This window comes from Pinus tabuliformis, chromosome 5_1 (genome assembly GCF_031772625.1).
Source record: "Pinus tabuliformis cultivar Carrire ecotype Pingquan chromosome 5_1, CPIR1, whole genome shotgun sequence".
In the NCBI taxonomy this organism is placed as follows: domain Eukaryota; kingdom Viridiplantae; phylum Streptophyta; class Pinopsida; order Pinales; family Pinaceae; genus Pinus; species Pinus tabuliformis.
In genome coordinates, this window is record NC_142305.1 from 500,492,560 (window position 1) to 500,499,806 (window position 7,247).

The following is a 7,247-nucleotide window of genomic DNA, read 5'->3' on the forward strand; positions in this document are numbered from 1 at the left end:
TTGAAATCCATCTAATATCATGAATTTGTAACACTTTTGTCCTATTGATTTGAGATGAATCCACTATATCTTTCAATTCTCCATATCATTTAGCAAGTTTCCCTTCCCATAAATAAATTTTATTTGCAAATTTATTAATAACTTGCAACACTACAAAATAAGATGAAACACTATTTGTTGTTAATGCTTCTTGATGAGATATGTAATGGATGTTCAATCAATGAGGGGCATTCCAATGAAGCTTAGTAAATAAACTTTCACGAATACCCCTAATGGATGAAGCTCCATCAAATTCAAGTCCAACTAAGTTTATCAAGGATATATATTCTTTTGCTAAAAGAGATGCCACAACATCATACATAGACCACGATGCTCCATCCCTAATTTGAAGCTAAGTTCATGAATTTTGTAGCAAATTAACCTCTTCCTTCATTTTTCAAATATGTAATATAAATGATCAAATGTCACACCATAGTCTAATCAGTTCTTTCATCAAATTAAAGTAAGTAAAATGGGCTTTTGAAAATCTCATATTTCAATTTTTTTCCAATTACCTCCTTAGCAGCGCATAGAAACTACTTTTTAACTATTCTATTTGTATATGTTGAGTATTCATATGTCATGGGCATGTCAAGATTGTTCTTATAGATATTCAAATCATATATTGACTTATATACTTCTAAACGTAAATTAATATGTCATCAAAATACATGTTTTCAATAATTAATATAATTTTCTCTTTCCCAATATCTACCATTAGCTCTATATGTTTAATAATAATAATTATTATTATCCAATTTTAAGGTCACGACCAAGCAAGACACCAAATTGGTGTATGAGACCCCTTTGTTTGTGGGACAAAGTGCCCACCTGCACGCAATGATTTGACTACTAAGTCTACCAAGGCATACATACTCTACTCCTCTCGTTTTGAATGTGTGACTTTTTAGGAGAAATCACATGCTCCTAACCATTAGGCCCACTCAATAATCTACCATTAACTCTAAAAGAGTACTCTCTTCTATTTTAAAGCAAATTTATGAGTTTCTATTATTAAACTAGTAACTTGAAAAAGTATGCGATTTGATTTCTCATGGAACTTCCTTCACAGTGACAATAGTTGTGGTATCTCGTAAGGCTTTGATCTTCCACCCAGTTGACTTAGTTAATGATTCCTAGAGTGAAAGATATCCCTTGGTCTATTGGGTGTTGTGATCAGTGTTCACCATTTGAGCAGCATGGTAGGATCGCTAACTCTCTCCGACAACGTTATGTCAAAAGTGATGAATGCATTTCCAAACTGTATGTCGATTTGCGAAAGGTCACCTTTGGCTCATCAACTAAGAGAAAATTGCATGTCGATTTGTGAAAGGTCACCTTCAATTCATCAACTAAGAGAAAATTCCATACTCATCAACTAAGAGAATGTCCCACCAACACGTGGGGTGCCATGGAATGCCGGAGCCACCAAATGTATCTAACCACAGGCGGCACCGACGACTACGTCAAAGCAAGGGGGATCTACGCACATTTTTCACAAGCCACCTAATGTATCCGACCTGGCAGTAGGGGAGGGAAGGGGAGCCAGTCGTGGGCCAGGGTCCAACAACACCCAACCTTCATCAACTTAATCCTCCACGTAGACGAGCACCCCGATGGCAAATTCAAGCAACCCACTGTGAAAATGAAATGCTAAGCTACAAGTTAGTTAAAATGTCCACACTTCAAGGATTCGGTCCGATCACTGACATGTTTTTATTTCAACATGGGGATTCAGGGGAGGTTTATTAATGTGGGCGGGTGCCCACACAGGACTCTATATATTTCATCAAATCCCTCTCCTTACTTTCATGGGACTAAGATTGGTTCCAAGAAGAAGAGAGTGAAATATCTCTATCAGAGGCCAGGCAGGGTAGAAGCAATCGGTAAGAGGATCGAGGATCGAGGTCAGGAATAACAGAAGCAGTAGCGGGTCAGAGGATCCAGAGTATTGAGAAGAAAACATTGGCATAAGCATGGGAAGGAGAGATGCAGAGGCGGACTTACAATTGCCTCCGGGATTCAGATTCTTCCCTACAGACGAAGAATTGATTGTGCATTACTTGTGCAGGAAAGCAACCTTGCTGCCACTACCTGTTCCCATAATTGCAAATGTGGACCTCTACAAATATGATCCATGGCAGCTTCCAGGTAAAATTTGTATTTTTTCTTCTCAGCATTGTAGCCCATATTTCTAAACAGATTCTAGAATGTAGAACAGATGGAATTTAAGACTTACGGAAGAGCTTGTTCTTTTCTTATTTGTTTACAGAGAAAGCCCTATTTGGAGAGAAGGAATGGTACTTCTTCACTCCCCGGGATAGAAAGTACCCAAATGGTTCAAGGCCCAACAGGGCGGCTAGCTCTGGATACTGGAAAGCGACTGGTGCTGATAAGCCCATCTCTTCTACTGCTTCTAGAGGAGTAAAGAAGAGAGTGGGCGTCAAAAAGGCCCTTGTATTCTATGTTGGGAAAGCACCCAGTGGCTCAAAGACCAATTGGCTTATGCATGAATACCGTCTTGCCGATATTAACAGGCCTGCAAGGAAGAAAGACAGCTTAAGAGTGAGTAATTATGTCTTCTCTTTATTGGGTTTTGTGTTATTAGACACCTGTGTTGGGATCTTGGTTCACCACTGAATTCTATATTTTCCATGTCTGCTCTGTCATTTCATCTGTGTATACTCATTGAAAGTACTCTTCTTGTTGCAGTTGGATGATTGGGTTCTCTGTAGAATATACAACAAAAAAATCGGCGTTGAGAAATTAGCACTAGAGACGAAGGAAAGCTTCAATGATGTACCATTGGAAACCATTGATGAAAAGGAGATGAAGGATGAGCCCACCTCAACTTCAATCAGTCATAGCGCCATTGAACAGTGCAACCCGTCCTTTGACCATTCGAGCAAATTGGGATCTTCTCCAACATGCTACAACGCCGTTCCCCCTCATGCTTCTCCCATGAATTCCAATATCTGTTTCCAGAATCTGGATTTCTTGCAAAACTCAACCACCCCTTTTAGTGACAGTACCCTTAAGGCTCCAGTGCAGAATACAACATTCAACCCAATTTCCCCCTCACAGACAAATTGCAATTCAACAGAGTTAATTTCAGGATTGCATGATTGAAGCAGAAAATTTCTAATATGCAGAATAGATATATAAATATTTTATTAATAAGATGAATTTATAGATGATGATTGATTACAATGGGGTTCTGGCTTATATACCGCCTTGGCACCCTTTGGGAAAGGGCATGATCTTATGATCATGCCTTTTTGTCTAACTAAACCTAAAATTAAACAATAAACCTAAAATTAACTAATTTTTTACATAACATTGCCTTCCTCTCGAAAGAATGCTTTGTCCTCAAAGCATGCGCAACGACAGATGTTGTTGACAAAATGCTTCATTCTCCCAAGAAGCGTCTTCTTCGGTAAGTCCTTCACGACAGATGTTGTTGACAAAATGCTTCATTCTCCCAAGAAGCTTCTTCTTCGGTAAGTCCTTCCACTTGATTATATATTCCAAGATGATCAAGGTCCCACACTTTAAAAGGTCTTGGATTAATCTCTCAATTTCCGTTTTTTGGTGATGTGAATATCGGTATGGCTTGATGTTGGCGGGGTCTGATCTTGCCTTGACTTCTATTGTATGCTCAATTTCCCTATTAGGCGGCATCTTCATAGGTAGGTCTTGAAATACTTTTTCATGCTTCCGAATCAGATCTTGTATCTCTGGTGACTCTTCTCGACTCAGCTTCATCATCTGAGATGATGATACAACTTGATTTTCTGGTGCTTGGAATCCATGTAGCTTGTACTTATGACCTCCCCATTTGAATTTTATAAATTGTACTTGATGGTTGGCGGCATAAGTACCTAAAGTTCGTAACCATTGGATACCTAAGACTACATCTACTCCTCCTAACGGTACTGTGAAGAATGGAGACTCTAGATTAAAGTCTTGAATCTGCAAATTGACCTTATGGCATTTCCCTACCTTTTCAATCTTCTTACCATTAGCTACCATCACTTTCATGTTTGGTAAGGGAAATGAAAAGATATTGAGTCTCTTTGCCACGGTTGCATCTAAAAAATTGTGTGTGCTTCCAGAGTCGACGAGAACCACTACGTTGTTCTTCTTTATGTGTCCTTTTAACTTTCAAGTCTGAGGTTGTGATATACCTGTCATAGCTAATAATGACACTTGTAGAATACTTCCATCATCTAGTTCTGGTGAGAATTCTGGGGCGTCTTCTGTGTCTTCTATGTCATAATCTTCACTGTTTGAATCATTGGTTGCTTCACAATTATATAGGTTCTTTGGTTCTTTTCCTTTAGCACATCTATGTTTGGGGTCCCACTTCTCACCACAGCGTTTACATTTACCCTCTTTTATTCTTTGCATTTCCACATTAGATTTTCATCTTCACGAAGATGCGGTGGAACATATCTTGTATTATTTGAGTCCACATACTGGGGTATTCTTCGTCTTGCATAAGTTTTTTCCACTTTTGACCAAAATATTGGTTCGGATTTCTTTTCGGCTGTTTTTGCTTTTCATCTTGCTACTTCTATAGATGTAATGTCATGCATCTCAAGTTCTGCGTGTAAATGGGCTTTGAGTCCCAAGATGTATGACTGAATTAGACGAGATTCTGATAACCCAGGTACTCATGTTACTAAGGTCTCCCATTCTTGAGTGTATTCGTCCACACTTCCTTTTTGACGTAACTTGATGAGTTTTGAAAAGAACTCTTCTTCTCTTACACCTTGGAATCTTTTAAAGAATGCATCTTTAAATTTTCTCCAGCTAATGACATGTGTTGTTTTTTTCCACCACATATACCAGTTATATGCTTCTTCCATTTTCATGGATGCATGCCTGAGCTTTTCATCATCGTCATTGATTTCATATATCTCAAAGTATTCTTCTGCTTTATTTATCCATGCAACATTATTTTTTTTGTTTCCATCGAATTTAGGCATCTCGACTTTTGCCCTTCGCTGGTATGTTGCTACTGGTTGAGCGAAAAAAGGGTGTTGATTGGTAAAGTTATCCCAGAGTTGCTTGTTTGTAAAGGCCGTGTTACTTGCTTCTTGGTGGGGTGTCGCTGATTTTCTTGGGGATTCAACCTTTTCATGAGAATCTGTTGACTTTGTTGAATCTGATGAGAGGTGTTCTTGATTCTCTTCACTTTCTTTTAATAGCTCTTCAGGTGTACAATTTGACCTTTTACACAGAAGTCTCAGCATTGTTAAGGCATCTCTGATGTTTACTTCTGTTTGGACATGTTGACTTTCCATCTTTATCTCTATTCGATTTGTCGTATCTTGAAGATTTTTGATTTTGTCTGCTTGCTCCCCAAGCTTGCTCTCGAATTCATTTAATCTTTTATTGACCTCGTCGTGGTTGTTATTTATCTTATGCTCTGCGTCCAATAATTTTTTTTGAAAATCCGCCATTGTCATTGTCGACATTGAGCGGGTTTGCGGGGGCGTGTATTTATTTGCCAGCTAAAATATTTTTCCTTCCTTTTTTTTTAAATTAATTAAAATAAATTTTAATTAATTAAAATAAATTTAATTAATTAAATTAACTTTTATATATATAACTTTTAATTAACTAAAATTAATTTAATTAATTAAAATAAATTTAATTAATTAAATTATATATATTATATATAATATATAATATATAATATAATTATATATATATATATATATATGTGTGTGTGTGTGTGTGTGTGTGTGTGTGTGTGTGTGTGTGTTATATTATATATAAATAAACGTTATATATATTTAACGTTATAATTATGTATAAAGCGGACAGTTACGTCCACCGTAAATGGCACGTTCCGTTTGAATTTTCAAACCCCTTCTCGAGCAGACAGGAATAATAACCGCACATCGCATAGGAATAATAAAACGTGAGCTTACAGCGTATCACCGCAGATGGACTTTCAGTGTATGACTCACCGCAGATATATAAAAAAAAAACACCGGAATTCGTTGGTTCAGCGCAAACAATTGACGAGATTTTTTCTGACCTGTTTCCCACAGAGCCCACGCAGTCGGACAGTCGGTATGACGCAGCCTTCCCATTGACTCAGCGTGTCACTCCAGGATAAATACACACAACACAATTTCGATGGAAACCACGGAATCGGGGGTATACAACAGGCGGTAGGCAACGGAAGTGGTGTGCAGGTTGTGCAAAGACTACAGGAAGGATGGCGACAGAGATAGCAGCGTGGAGGGAAAATGGAGGCCGTCGAGGGATGATACTCTTCTGTGCAGCGTCTTGCCAGAGAACTGAACAGGCTCAGATACCAGATGAAGCAGAAAATTTCTAATACGCAGAATAGATATATAAATATTTTATTAATAAGATGAATTTACAGATGATGATTGATTACAATGGGGTTCTGGCTTATATACCGCCATGGCACCCTTTGGGAAAGGGCATGATCTTATGATCGTGCCCTTTCGTCTAACTAAACCTAAAATTAAACAATAAACCTAAAATTAACTAATTTTTTACATAACAATGATGATTTCAGCTGTTCTAAGGCATCATCATTTTCAGAACCCATTTGGGAGAAAGAAGAAGTTGAGAGCAGCTTCAGATTGGAAAATTTCTCGCGGGAACAGCAACAATCATTATTTAATTTGGACCTGGAAGGTCTACAAAGTTCCTTTCCTCATTTAGACTAGATATCTTTTAGTGATGCTTATCAAGACTGGTTTCTACTCTAGCGAGCCATGACCTAGTGGAAGGTCTATTGGCCTTTGGGTTTTTTTATTTTTTAAAGACTACGTCTAATTCCATTGAATTTATGGACTTACATCAGTTCTAACTGACACGATGTTAAATCATTTTTTTAATAAAATTACGTCTCGCAGGGTTCTCCCGCATCAATCAATTTGCTTTCTTAGTAAAGAGGGCATTATCACTCCTCCCCGAGTTTCAAGTCTTCCGACCACAATGAAGGTATCAGTATTCATCATCCTTTCTTAAGTCTTCGAAACAACATAATCCCTTTTCATGGACTTGGGTTAATAGGAGGATGATTAACCCAAAATAATAATAAATTGATCAATTTAATGAAATCGTAAGTCTTCCCACGACGCTCCATGGGTACTTCTCTTTTCACTTAAAGGAGCTATTGGGTCCCTATAATACTAGTGATTACCCCATTACTA

General features: G+C 37.8%; 1 pseudogene; it reads left to right on the forward strand.

The window, feature by feature from the left end:
• Positions 1 to 2,015: 2,015 nt before the first annotated feature.
• LOC149165680 (NAC transcription factor NAM-B1-like) lies at positions 2,016 to 6,800 on the forward strand (annotated as a pseudogene).
• The last annotated feature ends 447 nt before the right edge of the window (positions 6,801 to 7,247 follow it).